This window comes from Papio anubis, chromosome 15 (assembly GCF_008728515.1).
Source record: "Papio anubis isolate 15944 chromosome 15, Panubis1.0, whole genome shotgun sequence".
Lineage (NCBI taxonomy): Eukaryota > Metazoa > Chordata > Mammalia > Primates > Cercopithecidae > Papio > Papio anubis.
The window spans coordinates 17,299,522-17,322,590 of NC_044990.1; the positions used below are offsets into that span (position 1 = coordinate 17,299,522).

Consider the following 23,069-nt stretch of genomic DNA (forward strand, 5'->3'; position numbering starts at 1 on the left):
TGGGCAGGACCCCAGCTGCTTATAGGCAGTAACTCTTCCAGTAGAGATAAAAAGAAAGCTGACACAGAAAAACTTAGACAGAAGCAATTTTAACCCTTTCCTCTCTGGAAGTAACAATTGAGCCAATTCTGTCTTCATGTTACAACTAGGTGGGAAGCTTTTCTCCCAAAAGGAACATATAGAAAATACATTTTTTATTGTAAGCATCAAGTCTGGATTAAAATTCTAACATTTATATGTGACTTGCCGTTTTAGAGGCCTTTTTTAAGGCACATGATATTGTTTTTCATCATTTGCTGGCCATTTTACAGGAGAAATGTTCAACATTATGTACCTAACCTCCATTCCCACCATCACTCAAGGACTTGAGTGGAAACTATGGAGTAAAATTCTTCATTCACAAACTTTTGAGCACACATCACGTGTCTAACACTATTCTAGGTTCTAGGAACAAAAAGCTGAACAAGAGGGATGAGGGAAACTTAGTTTTTGCCTTAATGATATATAGGATTTTTGTGTCTTTTCTATCGATTTAATATTTAGTTCCCATGATGCAAGCCCTGAGAGGTAGTTTCCCTACTCTTAAGAGTATTCCTTTCTTTTCCTAAAGAAATCCAGAGTGCACGTTTCTTAATAAGACATTGAGACAACGTCACCTTCCCCTGAGGTGTCCCAGCTCTGAATGAGCGTGCAAGGTAAGAATAGGAGTCAGGAGGAGGTAGATGGGATTTTAGCTTCTAAAAGCATGCAAAACATTTCCACTGCCCAAAATAGAATAAGGTTCTGAGAAACAATTGCCCTGTTTCCCAGACGTGCGTATGGCCAGTAGATAGAATGGCAGGACTGGCTGTAAATGATCTCTCCATCTCAGCACATTACACACTCCCTTACTTGCCTTCTACCTATATACTTCCACTATATACACCTTATATTCCCTTCCTTTCTGAAAAAAGATGCTGAATTTCCCTGCAGTCCATGTACCACCTGGAAGACACAATTAGGAATAGGCTGTATTTCAGCACTGTTCTGTTAGGAAAGCTGTTTAGTTTTCCAGAATATCAGGATTTAGCTGCTCTAGGTGGGAATGGGATTATATTGGTACTTCTCACTAATTATACCAATAAGGTTTTATTTTGGTTTTTTGTATTTTGTATTAACTCAGGACATCATGAAGTCAATTTAAAAAATTTGGTAATAAAACTGAACATGGTTCTTTAATTCAACAAATATTTATTGAGCATCTACTAAATGCCAATCACTTTTCTGGAAAAAAAAAAAAAAAAAAGACAAAGCGAAACAAACAGACGAAAATCCTCTCTCAGGAAGAGTTTAAATGTGTGAAACATGCACACATACACACAGAAACACATACACACACACTTCTACACACATTGCCAGCACAGGCAGCGTGGGTGTTATGTTAACTACCTAATGCGCTGGTGAACTAAAGACCATCTTTTGAAATGATCAGATTAACCTTTTACATAATAAAGTTTGGACTAGCATACGGACTATCATATGAACATTAAACAAGCAGTGCTCAATACATTGGAATTTCTTCCCTTACCTGCCACCCTCTGTTTTCATGTTTCAGTTTTCCCATAAGTAATGCCAACCAAAACCAACATTGAGAAATTTAAAGGTAATCAGTAACTTTTCTCAGTTCTTTAAAGTGCACAATAATTCAGCTGCCCAATTTCTCTCAAATCTTTTCACATAAATGCCTTTTCCCAAAATCCTCTTCTTATTATGACCCTTCCCTTATTTAGTCAACTTGCAATTTCTCCTCGGAAATTTTGACCTCTCCTCACTGCATTCCTTGAGCTCCAGCCACTCCTCCCTCTAGTCACTAATATCAAAGTTGTCACTTCCTGTGATGCTATATAGAGTCTACAATTTTTCTAAAGTGCTGGTTCCCCAAACAGCAGCAAAAACGATCCTGCCTTTGTTAATTCCATGAAATGACCACTGTGCAAAATAAACGTTTTTTTTTTTCTATTTGGATTATAGAGTCTGTTATTAAATCTCAGTGTGTCATTGCACTTTAACACTACAAATAGGAGAAATTTTAGTAAAGTCATGAACATTAGGTTACTGTGGGCATCTTGTTTCTTTCATGATGCTGATAAAATTTGCAATTTGCTTGTTTATTATTTGTCTTGCACAAAATTGGAAGGTCTACTGTGGCAGAGCCCATTTGCTTTGCTTTGTTTGGTTTTGTTTTATTTTAATTCAACAATATGAGCTCAGTGCCTAACACACCTGAACGAATGAATGAATGAATGAATGAATGACACAAACTAAAGATTGATCCCAGGAACCAAGAACTGGTTTTGCAACTAGCTAACCAGTCACAAACCCAAAATTAATCAAGCATCTACTGTACCTCACACAGCGTGTGGGACAACTGCATTTTGTCTGTCTCTAGAAACATATATCTGCTTTTCAAACTGTCAGTACTGATTTTCTTCAGATTAAAGGAGACACGCAGGAGTAGAGAGACAGTAACTACACTCTACCTGTTCAAACTTGATGTTGTGTTATTTTAGTGTTTGCATAATAAAATCGTCCTAAGAGTGAATTATGTCAAATATGTGTGATTGGTATTTTGCCTGCAGTAGTCCCAGAAATCTTAGAATCTTCAAACCCTTGAGAGCCAAAGACAGACACACAGTGCCAATCACTGGGTTATAGAGAGGGAAGGTTATCCCATTTCATAGGAAAAGCAGTAGGCCTGAAGTGAACTGATTTGCCCACAGTCACGGAGTAAATCAGTGAAAACACCAAGTTAACACAAGTTGAGCAAAAAAAAAAAAGTACTTTTTGTCAAAGAAACCTATGTTATTTCCACACACTACTTTTATACTTTTAATTTCCATTTGAATGTTTACATCAGATCAACTAAAGCTGAATGACAGGGCAAACAGATTTGGCATTGAGTACCACCCACAGAATCAAATGCTGTTTAGTAAAAAATGGTCTGAGATTGATCAACCTTGGTTTAATAGTATTAAAATTCAAAATTTTCTGTAAAGAAACAGAAGAGAATCAGATGAAATAAAAATAATATTAATTTTTTTAATTTTTGCAGAACAGGTGTTCTCAATCTTAGATCCACGAGCTCCTGGAATGATTGGATGAACCTGCAAAGTTCGTATCCCTCAAGTCCCTAGAACTGAAAACAAAATTTGGATGAACATGCAGACATGCAGTTTACTATAAAGGAGCCAATAGCCTTGATAAAATTGTCACAGAAGTTAACACTACACAAAAATAGCCATTAATTTCTGCCATAAAAATTAATAACCAGGTTATCACAACAAGCTCTATTCAGAATTTTTTAAATGTTTATTTTGTTTAGAAATATGAGGAAAGTATTAGGTGTATAAATATTGGCAAGGCAAGTATAGAGTCAAAGGATCATATAATTATAAATTGTGTTACTGCCATGCTGACCTAGGGGATCATGTAGAATTACAGAACAGTAACCTTTCCTCTCCCCCAAAAAAGTCGCCACCCCAAATTTGCAGACACCCTCCACTGTCACTCTTGCTTGATATGTCAAAGAGTGAGTCCTTCTCCCCACTCCCCGTGATGGTTGTACTGGCATCCACTAACTGCTGATGCTTCCTTTATGACATCTCACTTGGGGTTGATGGCTCAGCCCCAGGTGGCCCTCCCATGTCCCCGTATTGGATGAATAGATTTGGATTTTAGCAGAACTTAGACTGTAGATACCAAGGGTACAGGAGGAGTAGTGTTGCCATCTTCAGCATATCCTTAGAGCAGCAGTAAAAATGGTAAGCACATGATATGATTTGGCTATGTCCCCACTGAAATCTCATCTTAAATTCCCACATGTTGTGGGAGGGGTCCAGTAGGAGGTAATTGAATCATGAGGGGAGGTCTTTCCCATACTGTTCTCATAATAGTGAATAAGTCTCATGAGATCTTTTGACTTTATAGGGTGGAGTTTCCCTGCACAAGTTCTCTCTTTGCCTGCTGCCACTGTCCATATAATTATCAGCATTTTGTTTAAAATAAGTCATCAAATTTCTAGGGAGTTCCAAACTTTCCCACATTTCCTATCTTCTTCTAAGCCCTCCAAACCCTTCCAATCTCTGCCTGTTACGCAGTTCCAAAGTTGCTTCGACATTTTCAGGTATCTTTTCACCAGTGCTCCACTCTGCTGATACCAATTCACTGTATTGGTCCGTTTTCATGCTGCTGATAAAGACATACCTGAGACTAGGTAATTCATACAGGAAAAAGGGTTTGTTGGATGTACAGTTCCACGTGGCTGGGGAAGCCTCACAATCACAGTGAAAGACAAGAAAGTGCAAGTTACATCTTACTTGGATGGCAGCAGGCAAAGAGAGAACTTGCTATGTTTTAGCAAAGAGACTGGCAGCATTTTTGGCCCTGCCCTGGAGATTTGTGTAACTCTGAACTTGAGAGACGATTTAGGGTATCTGGTGGAAGAAATTTCTAGGCAGCAAAGCATTCAAGAGGTGACTTGGGTGTGTTAAAGTCATTCCGTTTTAAAAGGGAAACAGAGCATAAGAGTTTGAAAAATTTGCAGCCTGACAATGTGATAGAAAAGAAAATTCCATTTTCTGAGGAGAAATCCAAGCTAGCTGCAGAAATTTGCATATGTAACGAGCCAAATTTTAATCCCCAAGACAATGGGGAAAATGTCTCCAGGGCATGTTAGAGATCTTCATGGCAGCCCCTCCCATCACAAGGTGGGAGGCCTAGGAGCGAAAAAAGGTTTCATGGGCTAGACCCAGGGTCCCCATGCTGAGGATTTGGTGCCCCGTGTCCCAGCCACTCCAGCCATGGCTGAAAGGGGCCAGTGTAGAGCTCAGGCTGTGGTTTCAGAGGGTGCAAGACTCAAGCCTCAAGCCTTAAGCCTTGGCAGCTTCCATGTGATGTTGAGCCTGTGACTACACAAAAGTCAAGATCTGGGATTTGGGAATCTCCTCCCAGATTTCAGAGGACGTATGGAAATGCCTGGATGCCCAGGCAGAAGTTTGCTGCAGGGGTGGGGCCCTCATGGAGAACCTCTGCTAGGGCAGTGCAGGAGGGAAATGTGGGGTTGGAGCTCCTACACAGAGCCCCTACTGGGGCAACACCTAGTGGAGCTGTGAGAAGAGGGGTCTTCCAAACCCCAGAATGATAGATCCACCAACAGCTTTCACCACGCACCTGGAAAAGGCACAGACACTCATCACCAGCTCATGAAAGTAGCCAGGAAGGAGGCTGTACCCTGCAAAGCCTCAGGGGTGGAGCTGCCCAAAACTGTTGGAGCCCTCCTCTTGCATCAGCATTACCTGGATGTGAGACATAGAGTCAAAGGAGGTCATTTTAGACTTTTAAGGTTTGACTGCCCTGCTGGATTTTGGACTTTCAGGTGACCTGTAGCCCTTTGTTTTGGCCAATTCCTCCTATTTGCAATGCCTGTATTTACCCAATGCCTGTACCCCCATTGTATCTAGGAAGTAATTAACTTGCTTTTGATTGTACAGGCCCATAGGCAGAAGGGACTTGCCTTTTCTCAGGTGAGACTTTGAACTGTGGACTGTGGAGATTTGGGAGGGTCCAGGAGTGGAATGATATGGTCTGGCTGTGTCCTCCCCACAAACCTCATCTTGAATTCCCACATGCTGTGGGAGGGACCCAGTGGGAGGTAATTGAATCGTGGGAGTAGGTCTTTTCTGTGCTGTTCTTGAGATAGTGAGTAAGTCTCAGGAGATCTGATGTCTTTATAAGGTGGAGATTTCCTGCACAAACTCTCTCTTTGCCAGCTGCCATCCACATAAGAAGTGATTTGCTCCTCCTTGCCTTCCTCCAAGATTGTGAGGCTTCCCCAGCCACATGGATCTGTAAGTCCAATAAGCCCCTTTTCCTGTATAAATTACCCAGTTTCAGTATGTCTTTATCAGCAGCATAAAAACTCACTAATACAGAACATAATCAGGGTTTGGGTTTGCTGATAATGTAGCTACACATCACTGTAGCTACAACTGGGGAACACACATTACCTCAGGTCTTCCAAGAAATGACAAGACAGCATTAGACAAACAAAAGACACAGTAGGGGAAACCTATTAAGGATTTTGGGAGAGCCAAAAAATGGCAGAGGGCTTTCAGACCTCAATGCAGTTCCATCAGATATGAAAGCGAGTACAGAAAGATTGGGTAGGAAGAAGTTCATATCACAGCAAAGTTCTAAAAAAAATTTTAACCAGCCCAATGAAGAGTCCCTCAGCAAAATGTTGTCTGTAAGAGGAATCCCAAATCTGGCAGGAATTAACTGAGTTATTGGCTGGGAGCAGCCCCAGGCAGCATGGCCTGGCATGGGGTAGGTCCAGAGGGATGGCAGCAGGAAGCTATGAACCACCTCTTTCCCTGCAGTAGGTTCTCTTGAATAGAAAGCTGATCATATACACTTCAATCATGTTATCCAAATAAGTAAACTTATTAGAACTATGAAAAGAAAAAAAATCAAAATACTGAATAGCTAAGCACTACTCTCTGGCCTCGTTCTGCTTTTGGAAAAGAGTGGTGTGGAAATGTTAAGAGTCTGACAGACAAGAAGACAAAGAGACAAAGATAGGCATTAAAAATGGAGAGAAAAAGAGAGGGAGGATGACTAGCAAGCAGGTAGGAGCAAAATGCACAGCAAAATGATAATTTCCACCTCTTGTCTTATGACAGCATTCTCTTTCCATGAACTAAAACATAAATAAAAATAGCAATTGCCTTTTCAAGTCTATTGTACTTTAAAAACACTCAGAGCTTTTAAATAAGGATACTTATCATATACAAATCATTGTGCATGCAAATAGAATAAAAAGGGCAATGAGTTAGCTCTGTGCAACACCATATTATCACTAAATATTTGCCAATTTTTCAGGAAGAGGAACAAATTTATTTTCATTGATAGGCACCTTACCCTTTCCTTTCCTGTATCTTCAGCTCTTGTTTTGTGGAAGTCAAAGCTTTGCTCACAATATTTTATAAAATATTTTCTTCTAAAAAAAATCCTGGATTTCTCTCCTCCTCTGGTAGTATATCTAACAGTACATGACTGTGACTCTCTATTTTCAGTGACATTACCTATATAGTCAAGTTTCTATTATGTATATTTGCATCCTGAATGATGATGCATTATGTAAGTTTGCAAACTGAATCATAATAGTTTATATTCAATGATGAGCTTAATATCTTAAGACTAGAAAAAATTAAAAAGATCAATGAAACTAACAGTTGGCTTTTTGAAAAGACAAATGAAATCAACGAACTTTTAGCTAAATAATAAAAAAGGAGAGAAGGCAAATAAATAAAACTAAATATGAAAAAAGAGATTCTACGACTGTCACCATAGAATACAAAGGACCATAAAAGACCTCTATGAACAATTCTACACCAACAAATTGGATAATATAGAAGAAATGAATACATTCTTAAAGACATACAACCTACTGAGACTGAATCATGAATAAATAGAAAATCCGAACAGACCAATAACGAGTAAGAATATTAAATAAGCAATCAAAAACCTCCAAACAAGGCCTAGCATGGTGGCTTATGCTTGTAATCCCAGCACTTTGAAAGGCTAAAGCAGGCAGATCACCTCAGGTCAGGAATTCAAGAACAACCTGGCCAACATGGTGAAACCCTGCCTCTACTAAAAGTACAAAATTTAGCCAAGCACGCTGTCACATGCTTGCAATCCCAGCTACTTGAGAGGCACTCCAGACTGGGCGACAGAGTGAGACTTCATCTCAATAAAAAATAAAAACCTCCAAACAAAGAAAAGTCTAGGACCCCATGGCTTCATTGGTGAATTCTACTAAATATTTAAAGAAGAATTAGTGTCAATCCTTCTTAAACTCTTTCCAAAAAATTAAAGAGGAGGGAACACTTTCAAACTCATTTTACAAACCCAGCATTACCCTGATATCAAAGCCGGAGAAGATATTGAGGCTACAAAAAAAGAAAATTACAGACCAATATTACTGATGAACATAGATGCAAAAATTTTCAACAAAATACTAGCAAACTAAATTCAACAGCACATTAAAAAAATCACACACCATGATCAAGTGATATTTATAACTGTGATACAAGGATGGTTCAACATAATGCAAATCTATAAATGTGATATACCACATTAATCAAATGAAGAATAAAAACGCATGATCCTCTCAAGAGATGCAGAAAAAGCATTTAACACAATTTAACATTCTTTCATGATAAACACTCCCAACAATCTACTTATACATGGAATCTACCTCCACATAATAAAGTCCATATGTGACAAGTCCACAGCAAACTTCAGATTCAGTGGCAAAAAAGTTGGAAACCATTTCTCTAACATCAAGAAGAAGACGAGGATGTCCACTCTTGCCACTTCTATTCACTATAGTCCTGGAAGTTCTAGCCAGAACATTTAGGCAAGAAAAAAAAAAACAAAGAAAAAGGTATCCAAATAGAAAAAAGTAAAATTATACCTATTTGCTGATGACATGGTGTTGTATATAAAAACCTACAAACTGTGTCAGAAAAACTGTAAAGCTAATACATAAATTTAGTAAAGTTGCAGGATACAAAATCAACATACAAAAATCAGTCGCATTTCTACACACTAGCAAAGAATGGTCCAAAAAAGAAATGAAGAAATTGTCCCATCTACAATAGCATCAAGAAAAAAAATACTTGGGAATAAATTTAACCAATGAAGTAAAAGATCCATATACTTAAAACTATAAAACATTGATGAAAAAAATAGAAGAAGTTACAAATAATGGAAAGATATCTCATGTTAATGGATTAGAATAATTATATTGTTAAAATGTTCATTCTACCCAAAGTGATTTGCAGATTTAATGCAATCCCTATAAAAATTCCAATGGTATTTTTCACAGAAATAGAGAAATCAATCCTAAAGTTTATATGAAATCACAAAAGAGCCCAAATAGCCAAAGCAATCTTAAGCAAAAATAGCAAAGCTGGAGGTATCACACTGCCTTATTTGAAAATATACTACAACGCTGTAGTAGCCAAAACTTCATGGTATTGGCATAATAACAAGCCTGTAGACCAATGGAACAGAATAAAAAGTTCAAAGATAAACTCACACATTCAAAGTCAATTAATCTTTGATAAAGCTGCCAAAAACACACAATGGGGAAAAGAGCAGTCTCTTCAATAAATGGTGTTGAAAAAACTGAATATTTACATGCAGAAGAATTAAATTGAAACCTTATCTCACACCATATACAGAACTCAACTCAAAATGGATTAAAGACTTACATGTAAAGCCTAAAATTGTAAAACTACCAGTGGAAAACATAAGGAGAAAATTCTAGGCAATAATATTTTCAGATATGACCCCAAAAGTACAGGCAACAGAAGCGAAAATAGAGAAGTGGGATTACATCAAACTTAAATCTCCTGCACAGAAAAATAACTAACAAACAACAACAACAAAAAAACTCAAGAGTGAAGAGTCAACTTACACAATGGGAGAAAATATTTGGAAGCCATACATCCAGATGATAAGGAGTTAATAACCAAAACATATAAGGAACTCAAACAACTAAATAGCCCCCCCAAAAAACCCCATTTAAAAATGGACAAAGCACCTGAACAGACATTTCTCATAAGAAGACATACAAATGGCCAACATATATATGAAAAAATGCTCAACAATGCTATTCATCAGGGAAATGCAAATTAAAACCACAATGAAATACCATCTCGCACCTGTTGAGAATGGTTATTACTTTAAAAAAAAAACAAAAACAACAAGTGTTGGTAATGATGTGCATAAAAGAGAATTCTTGTATACTGCTGATGGGAATGGAAATTGGTCTAGCCATTAGGGAATACGGTATAAAGATTTCTCAAAGAATTGAAAATACAACTACTATATGATTCAGCAATCCCGTTTCTGGGCATACATCCAAATAATATAAAACCAGTATGTCAAAGAGATATCTTCATTCCCATTTTTATTGCAGCATTATTCACAATAGCCAAGATGCGGAATCAGCCTAAGTGTCTATCAGTGAATGAATGGATTAAGAAAATGTGGCAGATAGATAGATAGGTAGATAGATAGATGATATATAGATAGATGGAGACAGAGAGAGAGAGAGAGTACTATTCAGCCACACAAAAAAATACAATCATATCATTTGCAACAACATGAATATACCTGGGGGATACTATGCTAAGTGAAAAAAATCAGGCATAGAAAGACAAATCCTGCAGGATCTCATTTATATGTATAACCTAAAAAAGTCAAATTTGTAGAAACAGAGAGCAGAATGGTGGTTACCAGAGTACCAGAGACTGATATGGGGGTTAGGAGACAGTGGGGGAGTTGCAGAGATGTTGGTCAAAGGGCCAAAGTTTCAGCTAAACAAAAGGAAGAAGTTCTGGAGATCGCTAGTACAGCATGGTGACTATAGTTAATAATGTGAAGGTTGCTAGGAGAGTATTTTTTTTTGGTGGGGGGAGGGTGGTGGGGTGTGGAGTCTTGCACTGTTGCCCAGGCTGGAGTGCAGTGGTGCCATCTCAGCTCACTGCGACCTCCACCTCCCGGGTTCAAGCAATTCTCCTGCCTCAGCCTCTTGAGTACCTGGGATTACAGGCACGCACCACCAAGCCTGGCCAAGAGTAGATTTTAAATGTTCTCACTATATCTGCAGCACTAGATATGAAAGGAAAAAAATGAAATAAAATGAATGTTCTCACTACCAAAAAGTATGAGGTGATGGATATGTTAATTTACTTGATTTAATCATTTTACAATGTATACATATATCAAAACATCATGTGGTAAACCTTAAATGGGTATAATTTGTATTAGTGAATGATATCTTAATAAAGCTGCCTGGGGAAAAAATGCCCAATTTTAGAAAAGGTATTCATATACAATCCATCTAAAACCCAGCACATTTAGATTACAATAATCTTCTACTAAAAACTGATTAATCTAGTCTAAAAACTAATTTCTTAAGCTGATTGTACAGAGATATTTTAGAGTAAATCAAAAGTAAATTCTTCTCAAATGTTTGTGTTAATTCTGTATTAGTAACCAAGACACAGGAAGCACAAAAGCCAGGGCAGAAAAAAATAGTCCATCATATGTAAATCTTATTTGACAACTATTTAAACAATCTATATTCCTAGGAAGAGATTGGTTGTTCTGTAGCCATGGTAAGAGTAGCCACCAGAACTCCTTTAAATTAAGTTTAATCAATGACAACTCGCCCCAGGGAACACACTTTATTTTGCAAGTCAGCAGTCAGTAAGAGCTCCTTACCTACCAGGAATCAGCCAGGCAGGAACAGACTCAGACTCAGTCTCTTAAACTTGCCTCTGCGTGTCAACCAATCCAAGGTAGCCTCATCTGGATAACTATGTCTCGACAGATGATGTCAACCCACTTCTGAAAATCTGTCAAACTCTTAACTCCCTCCCTTCTTCCCCGAAATGGTACGAACAGTCTGTTCCTCAGAGAGAGACTGAACCTGACCAAGGTAGTTCTCCTTTATCACAGTAAACAATAAACTTTTCTTTCTGGGTTTTGTTTCATTTACTAAGCGGTCACCTCAAAATCCTTTGACAGTCTGTGTTACAGTGACGTCTTTTTTTAAATCAGTGTCTACCACAGAGCAATAGGCTTCACGAAGGCAGAGGCAGACTTTGTCTTTGCTACTGTTGCATTCCTGCTGCCTCAGACAGAAAATACACTCATCACATTTGCTGAATAAATACCTGAGTGCATGCAGGGATGGATGGATGGATATATGGATACACAGATGGGTGAGTGGGAGGCTGAATGGGTGAATGGGTGGATAGGTGAGTGGCTCAGTAGAAGACAGAATCATACTGGCGTCTAAAGGTTCTAGGCGATCGTACCCTGATAGCAAATGTCACGAAAAGATCTGTTACACAGAGATAGGGATTATATATGAGACACTGGCAAAGATTCTCAAAATAGTGATAAATTTTAATGGGATCCTTTTCTGTCTTTCTAGAGGATGTGGACAGGTTTATGAGAGAGGAACTGATTCAGAGACAATAGTGTCTCAATGCAAAATAATCTAATTTTTACCCTTCATCAGGTGGGACCTGAAGAAAATCAGGTTACTGTCAAGGTCTGGAATCCATCACCCCACAATGTGGAGTGGAGAGTGAGGAAGCCATGTTTTAGCATTTAATTTATTCAAGTCAAGTTGTCTCAGGTTGGGTTTCATGGAAGCAGAGCCCAAGATAGGGATCCTTGCTCAGGCAATTTATTGAGGAAGAGCTCAGAAAATTGGAAGCGACAGAAGCAGCAAAGTTCAGGGGGAGTATTAAGCAAGAATATAGTCTCAAATAGAGACTAGTTTCAATGTGATCCCACAGGAAAGCTCTGAAGTATGAATTATCCCACAGAGTTGATCTCATTGGCTTTGGTCTGATGGTGGCTTTGGTCTGTTGAGAGTCTTAACCACTCTATCGAGGGGGATCCTGACTGGATAGGGGTAATTCTCTGAGAAAGGAGAAGGTGTGAATGTCTATCAGCCAATGCTCACAACCGCTGGGAGATGGGTGTGCCTTGGAGATCTGTACAAAGCAAAAGCAGCATTCTCTATACAAAGTTAGGACAGAGTTTCTCAACTGTGCCAGTACTGCCATTTAGGATTAGAAAATTCCTGGTTATTCAGGAGATACCCTGTGCATTGGAGGAGGTTTGTCACATCCCTGGCCTCTACCCACTAGAGAGCAGTAGCATTTCCCCACCAATTGTGAGAACCAGAAATATCTCCAAACCTTGCCAAATATCTGTTGGAGGCCAAAATTGCCCCGGTTGAGAACCACTGAGTCAGTGCAAGAAGCAAAGGAGGGAGTCAATTAAGTAACTTTATACTTTTGCAGCAAGAACAGTGTCTGACACAGAAGAGTCACTCATTAGAGCTTTAGAACAATATTCCAAACTGTGGGGGATGAAAAAGGTATTTTCAAAGAAAGAATTCACAGTTGACTCTGTAGTAAAGACTGTTTCAACAATTGCACTCTGTTAGAGTACAGAAGTCTGTACCTATTAATTTTATTGAATGTATAAATACTTCTACCTCAATGTAACACATTTCTCCCTAAATATTACAGTGTTTTTTCCAGTCACAATGTACCTGTCACCATGGGTTTTTCTGACAGTGACAATTACCACAAACTCTTATTCTTGAGACTGGAAAAGTGAAAAGAAATCCATTGTCAAAAATAGCTCACAGGCGGGGGATCAGGCTAGACAGAACATGAGCAACACTAAGCAAAAAAACTTGGGTAGAGTGAACAAAGCTTAAAGCAGAATGTCAATAAAGGAGAAAGGAGAGAGAAGGCACCAGCTGCATTGATTTAAGGGGAGACTGAGAACATACTCTAAGGTATTTCTGTGAGCAGAGGCTCAGCAGGGCAGGTATCCAGCTAAGCTCCAGCACCAAGTATGTGAATTGGACAGGGAGACCTCAGGTTCAGCAATGAGATGCCCTTCCTATCTATCTCCTTGATGACTGTGTATGATTCCCTTCCTTAAGGCTCAGTTGAGTTTTTGTCTTCCCTGTGAAACCTTCTCTGGCTCTCCCTACAGGTAGAGAGGATGTTTCCCTCTACTGTTCATCCACTGCACCCAGGACATAGCCTTTTAATAATATTTACCACATTGTTTTTTCGCTATTGGTTTGTTTGCCATTCTCCCCAATGAAGTGGCGACAGTCTTAGGACAGAGCTTTTTGCTTGTTTATCTTTATGACTTCAGCCTCTAGAACGCGTATACAATATTCATTTGGCAAACCTTCACTGAGTACTCGGTATGAATCAGATAGTGTGTTATGAACCAGATATGGTCTGCCTCAACCCTGATGTTCTTTTCTACTTTCCTATAACGAGAAGAGCTGAGCCATCCACCCTCCATAAAGGGAGTATTACTTCTCATTCCTTTAAGAAGGACCAGTCACCTTTTTACCTAAGGGTCTCCATGCCTCTTATTCTCCCAGAAGAAGCCACCGCACTGTGATGCATTCAGTGTCTCATAAAGTCAGTGTGCCCTGGGCACTGCCTATAACTCAAGTCAGCCTGTGAAGGAATAAGCCTGGAGCACAGAATCCCTGCTCTAGCTGATTAGCGTTATACGTGTAATGTATGATTCTGCCGATGAGTCACCGATGCAGAATGCGATCAGCAAAGTGGAATATCGCATTTTATATGCCTCTGCTGGATTGCCTGATTTCTGTTTCTAGTTTGTAAAAAGTTAGTAAATCAGAGCCACCACTTCTCCAGATTTTTGTATTACTGAAACCTAATATGTCCTTTCAGTGACATTGGAAAAATAATAATTGTGTTATATTGGAGGAGTCAAATGAATTCTGATATCTCAATCGTTTTTTTAATTCACATCACCAGTCTTAGGACTTGTAACATACTTTAAGAAAGAAGCCATATTTAGAATAAATTTTTATTTAGAGACATTAATTAGCTCTTTTAATAGTCTGGTTTCCCCCTATCTAATATTATCCAGAACACTTCCCAAAATATGTTGATATTTATAGTTATAACACACAAGCACTTTCAGTCACATAAATTCCCAGGTGACATCAGAGTAATACCATCTCAAAGTAAGAAAGGTTTTATTAATGTTTTACTATTTCTATTGTATAATATGTTTATAGATTTTATATGCACATATGTATCTTTTTCTATTATTTCTGTAATGCTCTCCTACAGGGACAATTGTAGCAGACCCAGCATCTAAGGCATTATTTTGAAGCACCCCCAGTAGAATGTCTGGGAATATAATAATAATGTGAGTATCGTAAGCTACATGCTCTGGGGAACACAGACAGTAAGTAGCTGGTATCAAATATCCCATCATGGCTGAAGGTAAAATGGCAATTTCTTTTAAGTCATATACCTCTAACAGCATACCTAATAAAAGCCATGTTTTTCTAGATAAAATACAGAACCCAATGATATATTGTTTTTTCCTGAGTTAAGATTCATCTAACTTAAATGAATATTTTTACAAAATCAATCTACCCACACTGTAAAGCCATACTCAAATGCATAGCCAGACAGACATCAACAAGAAGAAATCTTGAGGAATTAGAAAGAGTAAGCATCAATATGTAAAAAAATATTTGTTTAGCTACATAATTAAAAGAAGAAGGTTGCTTTTATAATTTAAGTTGCAAGGCACACATTTAAAAACGTTATTTTATTTCAAAATCTAAAATAACAGTGTAAAAGTTGGAAAAAATGTTCATTGGTGTTTAAGACATTACAGCTATGATCTATAACCAGAATTCCGTATGAATGTCTTTCAGGGTAATAGCTTTTTACCAGGAATAGATCAAAGAAATTTAACAGCCTTTTTATAAAATTATAAAATTATAGCCTTCCTTCCTTTAATGACAGTTCAGTAGATGTGGGTGTGTATACATTTATATGAATGTGTGCTCTTTGGGAAAAACTTGGGGTCAAAGTTTCTTGCTTATGGTCATGTTGAGTTTCATGTATTTGGACTTATGGTTCCTGTATACTAAATCCCTACTAGTTCCACTTCTATTCCTTGTGAAATCTATTTTCTGCCCTAAAGGTGAAGTACAAAGTGTGACCCATGATGCACTCCAAAATAACTACGTGGATTTTCCATTTTATACAGAGAGAAATCCAGGGAACATGTGTGGGAATGCATAAAAATGGTGTCAGATAACGGTGGAAGGAATATGAAGTTGGATCAAGCCAAATGTGTTGATAATGGCTCGCTAAGTAGAGATTCTGCATTTAATGTTGCATACTAGGAAGTTAGAAAGGGCTCTAACAGTTCGTTTGGTTGAGTGGCTGAAACATGAACCAAAAGGCAGCCCACAGTGAGTGAACTAAAAATGCGTGATGTGCCTTGGTTTAACACAGAGGAAGTGATTCAAAAACATCAGGAGATCACACTATTAGAGTGGATTGGTCATTTAAGAGCTACTCACCCACACTGACAAAGTCATACCTTTAACCAATAATGTGAGAAATAAGTCTGTGAGTGGTGCTCCAGCATCCTTGAAGAGCTCTGTGATAGTCAAGATTCAAGAATTCAAGTCCAGGAATCAAAGGATAGAAATAAAAGTGGTATCACTCACTATTGAAACTAGTGACCCACTAGTCAAATTTTTGCTTTCTGTTCCCAGGATCTTAGGCTCTGCTGGCCTAGAGGTCTTAGTTCTGATTGGAAGAAGCTTCCACTGGGAGAGATAATGATCCCATTGAAGAGGAAATTAAGACTGCCACCTGGCCACTTTGAACTTCTCATGCCTCTGAATCAACAGGCAAAGTAGAAATTACTGTGTTGATGGGATGACTGATCTTGACTACCGAAGGGAAATTGGACTACCACTTCACAACGGAGTTAAGGAAGAGTATGTCTGGAATATAGACGATCCCTTAGACGGAGTTAAGGAAGAGTATGTCTGGAATATAGACGATCCCTTAGGGCATCTCTTATTATTACTACACCCTATGATTGAGGTCAATGGAAAACTACAACCACCAATCCACACAGGATTACTAATGACCCAGACGCTTTAGAATGAAAGTTTGAGTTACTCCATCAGGCAAAGAATCATGACTGGCTGAGGAATACAAAATAGATAGTTAAAAAAAAAAAAAAAGACAGGTGTCAATACCATCTATGACCATGTGACCAATTACAGAAGTCAGGATTGTCACTGGTATTTCTTCCTTATTTTGTTATAAATATGTCTGTATGTGTTTATACGTAGCAAGTCTCTTTTTCTTTCCTCTCTTATTTCCTCACCATGTAATATAAGATAGATCCGTTTTATATCATAATATTTAAGTATTGTTAATTTTACATCATTCATGGACTTTACCACCTCTTCTAAGGAAAGGGTTAATGAGTTTTTGGTTGTACACAGGATACATGTATCATGTTAAGTAGAATTATAGTCTTGTTATTTTCTTCATTTGGAGATTATATATGGTTTAAGGAGATGTGAATGGATACCAAGATGACAAAGGGTGGACTTGTAATAGTTAATTTTATGTGTCAACTTGGCTGAGCCATGAGGTACCCAGATATTTGGTTGAAAATTATTATAGATGTGCTTGTGAGAGTGTTTCTAGAAGAGATTAATAACCAAATCAGTAGACTGAGTGGAGGAAATTGCCCTCTCCAGTATGAGTGGGCTTTATCCAATTCATTGAAGGTCTGAATAGAACAAAAAGTGGAATAAGGGAGAATTCACTCTCTTCCTGTTTTTGAGCTAAGATAATATTTTTTTTCCTGCACTTCAAAGGAAACGCATACCATTGGCTCTTTTGGTTCTCAGGCATTCAGACACAGAAGATATAAATACCTATATTTAGATAGATAGATGATAGGTAGGTAGGTAGGTAGATAGATAGATAGATAGATAGATAGATAGATAGATAGATCTGTTGGTTCTGTCACTCTAGAGAACCGTGACCAATATATCCACATATTTTGACAAAGCTGAATTAAACCAGAGTTTAAAATTTTCAATAACAAATCTTTATGGAACAATTTTAATTACTTATTAAAAACTTAATAGTGCATTGTAATCTACACATTTAAATATTGCAAATTGGTTGTTAATTTATTAAATAATTCAAATTCAGTATGAATTTTTTGGAAAAAAGACTGAGATATTTATTCAAAATCTTGGGATATTTATGTTATGTTTTATATCTCACATTTGAAAACAAAATATAAACATGAACATATTAATTCTTTTTTTTTTTTTTTTTTGAGACGGATTTTCCCTCTGTCACCCAGGCTGGAGTGTAGTAGCCGGATCTCAGCTCACTGCAAGCTCCGCCTCCCGGCTTTACGCCATTCTCCTGCCTCAGCCTCCCGAGTAGCTGGGACTACAGGCGCCCGCCACCTCGCCCGGCTAGTTTTTTTTTTTTTTTTTTTTTTTTTGAGACTAGTTTTTTATATTTTTTTAGTAGAGACGGGGTTTCACCGGGTTAGCCAGGATGGTCTCGATCTCCTGACCTCGTGATCCGCCCATCTAGGCCTCCCAAAGTGCTGGGATTACAGGCTTGAGCCACCGCGCCCGGCCTGAACATATTAATTCTTAACATAGGGTTATGATGACATATCTTCTTCTATTAAAAATCATTTTTAAAAATCCAGGAATATGAAGGTCAGAAATTAAGTAACTTTCCTAAGGTCACACATCCAACAAATGCATATAAAGCAAGGAAGAGAAAGGAGATGTAGTAAACCCTTCTTGTACTTATTTTTAGATATCGCCAAATAATTGTATTAGCAATCTGAAAATTATTTACAATATCTCTCTCTATTTATTTATTTATTTATTTATTTATTTATTTATTTTTTGAGACAGAGTTTCACTCTTGTTGCCCAGGCTGGAGTGCAATGGCACGATCTTGGCTCACTGCAACCTCCACCTCCCGGGTTCAAGCAATTCTCTTGCCTCAGGCTCCCTAGTAGCTGGAATTACAGGTACCTGCCACCATGCCCAGCTAAGATAGTGTGCCACATACATACTATTCTCTGGAGTTTTTAAAATCCCAATAAATAACATTATTTTGAATGTACTTTTGATTGAAAAATCTTATTCATATGTAAATATATTCATTGAATAAAGATGCACAAACATTGATATTTGTTATGAAGCAATACTAATGATGTTTTATTTTGTGCCCTCAATGACAAGTTATTTACTCTCCTAACACTAAAGGTTTATAAATGTGATAGAAGTAGCCCACCTAATGCTTTATAATAGGCGAGAAACTTTTCTGGCAACAAAGTATCAAAACCTAGCTCATTGATAAAGCACATTGCATATGAGGTTTTATCATAACTATTGCTCTTAAAGTGGGACCCAATGTCTTAAAAGAAGGGAGAGAAAGAAATAGTTTGTAGCATGATCAATATCTGTCTTAAGCAATCGTGTTTAAATCTGTTGAACTATATGAATTCAGTTCTAGGGTGGGTCTTCCACTCACCTTTCAAGAGCATTTAGTGCAGCTTTTTAAGACAAATCTAAATATAGTCATGCATTCCTTAATGACGAGAATATGCTCCAATAAATGCATTGATAGGTGATTTCATCATTGTGCAAATATTATACTGTATTCACATAAACCCAGGTGTTATAGCCTACTCCACACCTGGGCTATATGGTATAGCCCATTGTTCCTAGGCTATAAACCTGTATAGCATGTTACCGTACTGAATACTATAGGTAATTATAACACAATGAAAGTATTTGTATATGTAAACACATCTAACCACAGAAAAGGTGCAATAAAAATAAGGTATTATAATCTTATGGGACTACCATCATATATGCAGTCCACTGTGGACTTATCAGCATAATGCCCTTATCGGCATATGACTTTTAACTCTTTAATTTTAAGACATGTTTTGTTATAAATCTAACAAATGTGGTAACTAAAAAGAAAAAAGAGTTATGCACAAAACCATCAGTACAGGCCAGTGATTTTTTTCTTTTTGCCTATTCCTCCCTTTCTTGTTTATATCTCATAATTCATATATTGTAATCATAGGAATATATACTTAATATAAATTTTCTGTGTTTTTTTCTCACATAATTATCATCTTAAATATATACATACCAATATAATGAATACATATACATATATATAGATTTTGAGACAGAAAAACTATATATACTATATATGCACACAATATATATATACCGTATATACTATATAGAGTATAACACAATGAAACTCTGTCTCAAAAAACTATATATAGTATATCTAAAATATATACTATAAAATATATATAATGTATACTATATATAGCATAAAATATATACTATATATAAAAATATAAACTATATATAAAATATGTACTATATATAGTTATATATATAGAGGCATCTTTCTGGGAGAGGGCTGGAAAATTACTGATAATTAATCTAGAGGTTAATTCATAAACAAACAAATGGAAAAAATAGTATTTTAGGGACTTTTTCAGTAATTTACCAGTGAAGTTATCTTCAATAACCGATTCATCTTAAACCATAATTTGACAATAAATCTGCAATTGTTTCTTTGTGTTAGAGCTTTATAATTATCTTCTGAAACTGTAAAATAAGAATTTTTTCTCTCTAAAAGTATGTGCACTATTAGCCTCATATTAAAATTCAATTTCCTTTCTAAATGTAAGTCATATCCCTTAGATTATTCTGCTTTACAAAACTTCATTGAAGTTAGAAGTAGAAAGGAGAGAACATTCTACCTCAGAGGGTCTTTTGTCAAAAGCCACATTGCATCTCCCAAGGACATTATGGGTATTACAGTGGAGGCCTGTTAATAAGACTCAAAAATAGGATTGCTGCAAGGAACCCACAGAAGTTATCTCATCATTTAAAAAATTGGTAATGTAAATTTCGGTAAGATGACTTTTTTTCCTTATTTGTTCTTTGTTTAGTTTTTCTGGGCTCAGCTGAGCGGTGGTCTCTTGTTTAAACTGTGTTTAAATTTTCCTTTGTACTAAGTTTTGTTTGAAAACTTACAGGTGAAAAATCCAGGAATATTAATGCCCCAGGATCATTGGCTTCAAAAAGGTCTTAACAAATGGCATCGTCAGACGCTTGGGAAAACTTAACTATTTTAAAGGGCAGCAAGTCAAGCCTTTCATGCTGAAACTCGGGCCAACTGAGTGTTTATTGCTGGCTCAGCTCAGATCTCTGCAGCCATGATGACCCGGCCTTCCTCCCTTCCCTCTTCCCTTTGTGACTTTCCTCAATATGAAGGGTTTTCACCACTGTGTAGATAGAGTAGGTTCCCAATTGTGCACATCCTGTAATTCCCACCTCCAAAGCCTGTCAGAAGATAAGGCTACAAGGAACCTTTCTCCTTGCCCAAGTCCTCAGTCACCCCTTCTCTGCATAAGAAAAGAGTAGGAAGGATTCGCCAAATTTTCTTGAAAGTAAAAACTGGTATATTTCAGGATGTAAAAGAAAGAACAGGCCAGGTGCGGTGGCTCACATCTGTAATCCCAGCAATTTGGGAGACCAAGGTGGGTGGATCACAACGTCAAGAAATCGAGACCATCATGGTCAACATGGTGAAACCCTGTCTCTACTAAAAATACGAAAATTAGCTGGGCATGGTGGCGTGTGCCTGTAGTCCCAGCTACTCGGGAGGCTGAGGCAGGAGAATTGCTTGAACCCAAGAAGCGGAGGTTGCAGTGAGCTGAGATTGCACCACTGCACTCCAGCCTGGCGACAGAGCGGGACTTCATCTCAAAAAAAGAAAAAGTTATTTTTATCATATAATTTTGGAAAGGAAAGAACAGACCAGCAGCAAAGTAGTAGTTAGATTACTTAAATTCCAATTCCTTTAATTTTATCTAACTAATTTATTTAATTCTAACTTCATCCACACTTATGCAAACTTGTAAAAATTACTGAACACTGTGATGTCTCAGTTTCCTCAAATATAAAATGCTAATGCTTATACTTGTCCTGTTACAATGAGCCTTGGTTTTGTTGAGCTCCCCTGAATGTAAACCTCTCCTCCACCATGAGGTGAGAAACTGCCATAGCAGGATTCTTAGTGGTAGGGGAGCCACTCAACAATAGGAGTCTAAAAGGCCAACACTCACTCCTCATTCCCCTGTGTCTTGGGCAACCAGGGCATAGGCCTATGACTTAAGCTTGAATAATACCATCCTACTTAGACTTTTGAATACCCAGTGACAGAGAAAGGTTTATTTGGTCAGTGGCTGCAGTGACATACAGAGTCCAAGAGCAACAGAGACAGACAGAGGCTTCAGGGCTGCTGACTCATATCAGGTGCTGGCCAGAGTAGGGGTGTCACTGTGGGGCCCAGTGTCCAGCAGAGACCACAGTGCAGTACCCACCAGGCCATTACTTGGAGTGGCCTCAGCTTTTGGTTCCTGTTCATTTGTTTTGATCTTTATGCTCAATCTTTCCAGATCCTGAGTCTTTCCAGGAATTATGGGAACTATTCAATATATTTTCATTTCTCTATTGCTTAATTCAGCCAAAGTCAGTTTCTGTTGATTGTTACGAAGAAAACTGAATAATATGCTTGGTTCCCTCACAAACCTGTTGTGAGATCTGACTGAGTTTTATTTAAACTGAAAGTACTTGAGAAAGAATAAACTGGAATCTAATTTAATGTGACCAGTATTTATTAAGGATTTTATGGAGTTAAAGGATGAGCAAGATGCAGTCTGTGAGCTCAAGATGCTTTCAAAATAGTAAAGGGCACAAGAATACAGGCAAGTGTAATACAGCCTATGGTAGCAGAGAGTGGCCTCACATGAGAAATATACAATGGAGTTGGTGCAAAAGGAAAAAGGTGGTGAAAAATAATTAAAAATTGCACAGTTTGTATTAAAGTGCATAGATGGCAAAGATTCCATGCAAAAGGAAGGATCTGATATCATCCTTGCAGGTCAAACTGTCCATAATGAAGGATATAGACACCAGTCCTTGGAATCAGGAATCTCTCGTTCTTTCCAGCTCGATTCCCAGGTCTTAACCTCCTTGTCTCTGTTTCCTCTAATATGAAATGAGGAAGTAATAAATGGTCTGTAAGGCTGACTGATTCCCAAGGACAGACAGGGATCATGTTACAGGAAAAAAAAAAAAAAAAAGAAGAGCAGAGTGAACCAAAAATTAAAGGTAAAAACATGTGAGATGAGGAAAGGCCTAGAAGCAAGACAGTCGGTGTGTTCATAAAAAAAATCTGTAGTTTAGTATGGAATGCAAAGATGAAGAGAATGAGTTATGGAATGTAAAAATGAAGAGAATGAGTTTCATTCAATAAGCAATGAGAGGCTATAATTCAAAGAAACTTGGATGAAAAATAATGGTGAACTGAGCTAGGATAATGACAGACAGTAGTGGAAAGACAAGACAGTTGTAAATACACTGTGGAAACAGATTTTCCCAAACTTAATGGACTGGAGAGAGGGATAGGAGTTGTGGTCAAGGTAACTTG

General features: G+C 37.7%; 1 long non-coding RNA gene across 1 annotated transcript; it reads left to right on the forward strand.

Annotated features, from left to right (window-relative positions):
* Window positions 1–3,726: 3,726 nt before the first annotated feature.
* On the forward strand, window positions 3,727–16,611 carry LOC103879186. The gene is made up of 3 exons (XR_639687.4): window positions 3,727–3,800; window positions 14,784–14,862; window positions 16,238–16,611. It is a non-coding gene; the product is annotated as an uncharacterized LOC103879186 (long non-coding RNA).
* Window positions 16,612–23,069: the final 6,458 nt, after the last annotated feature.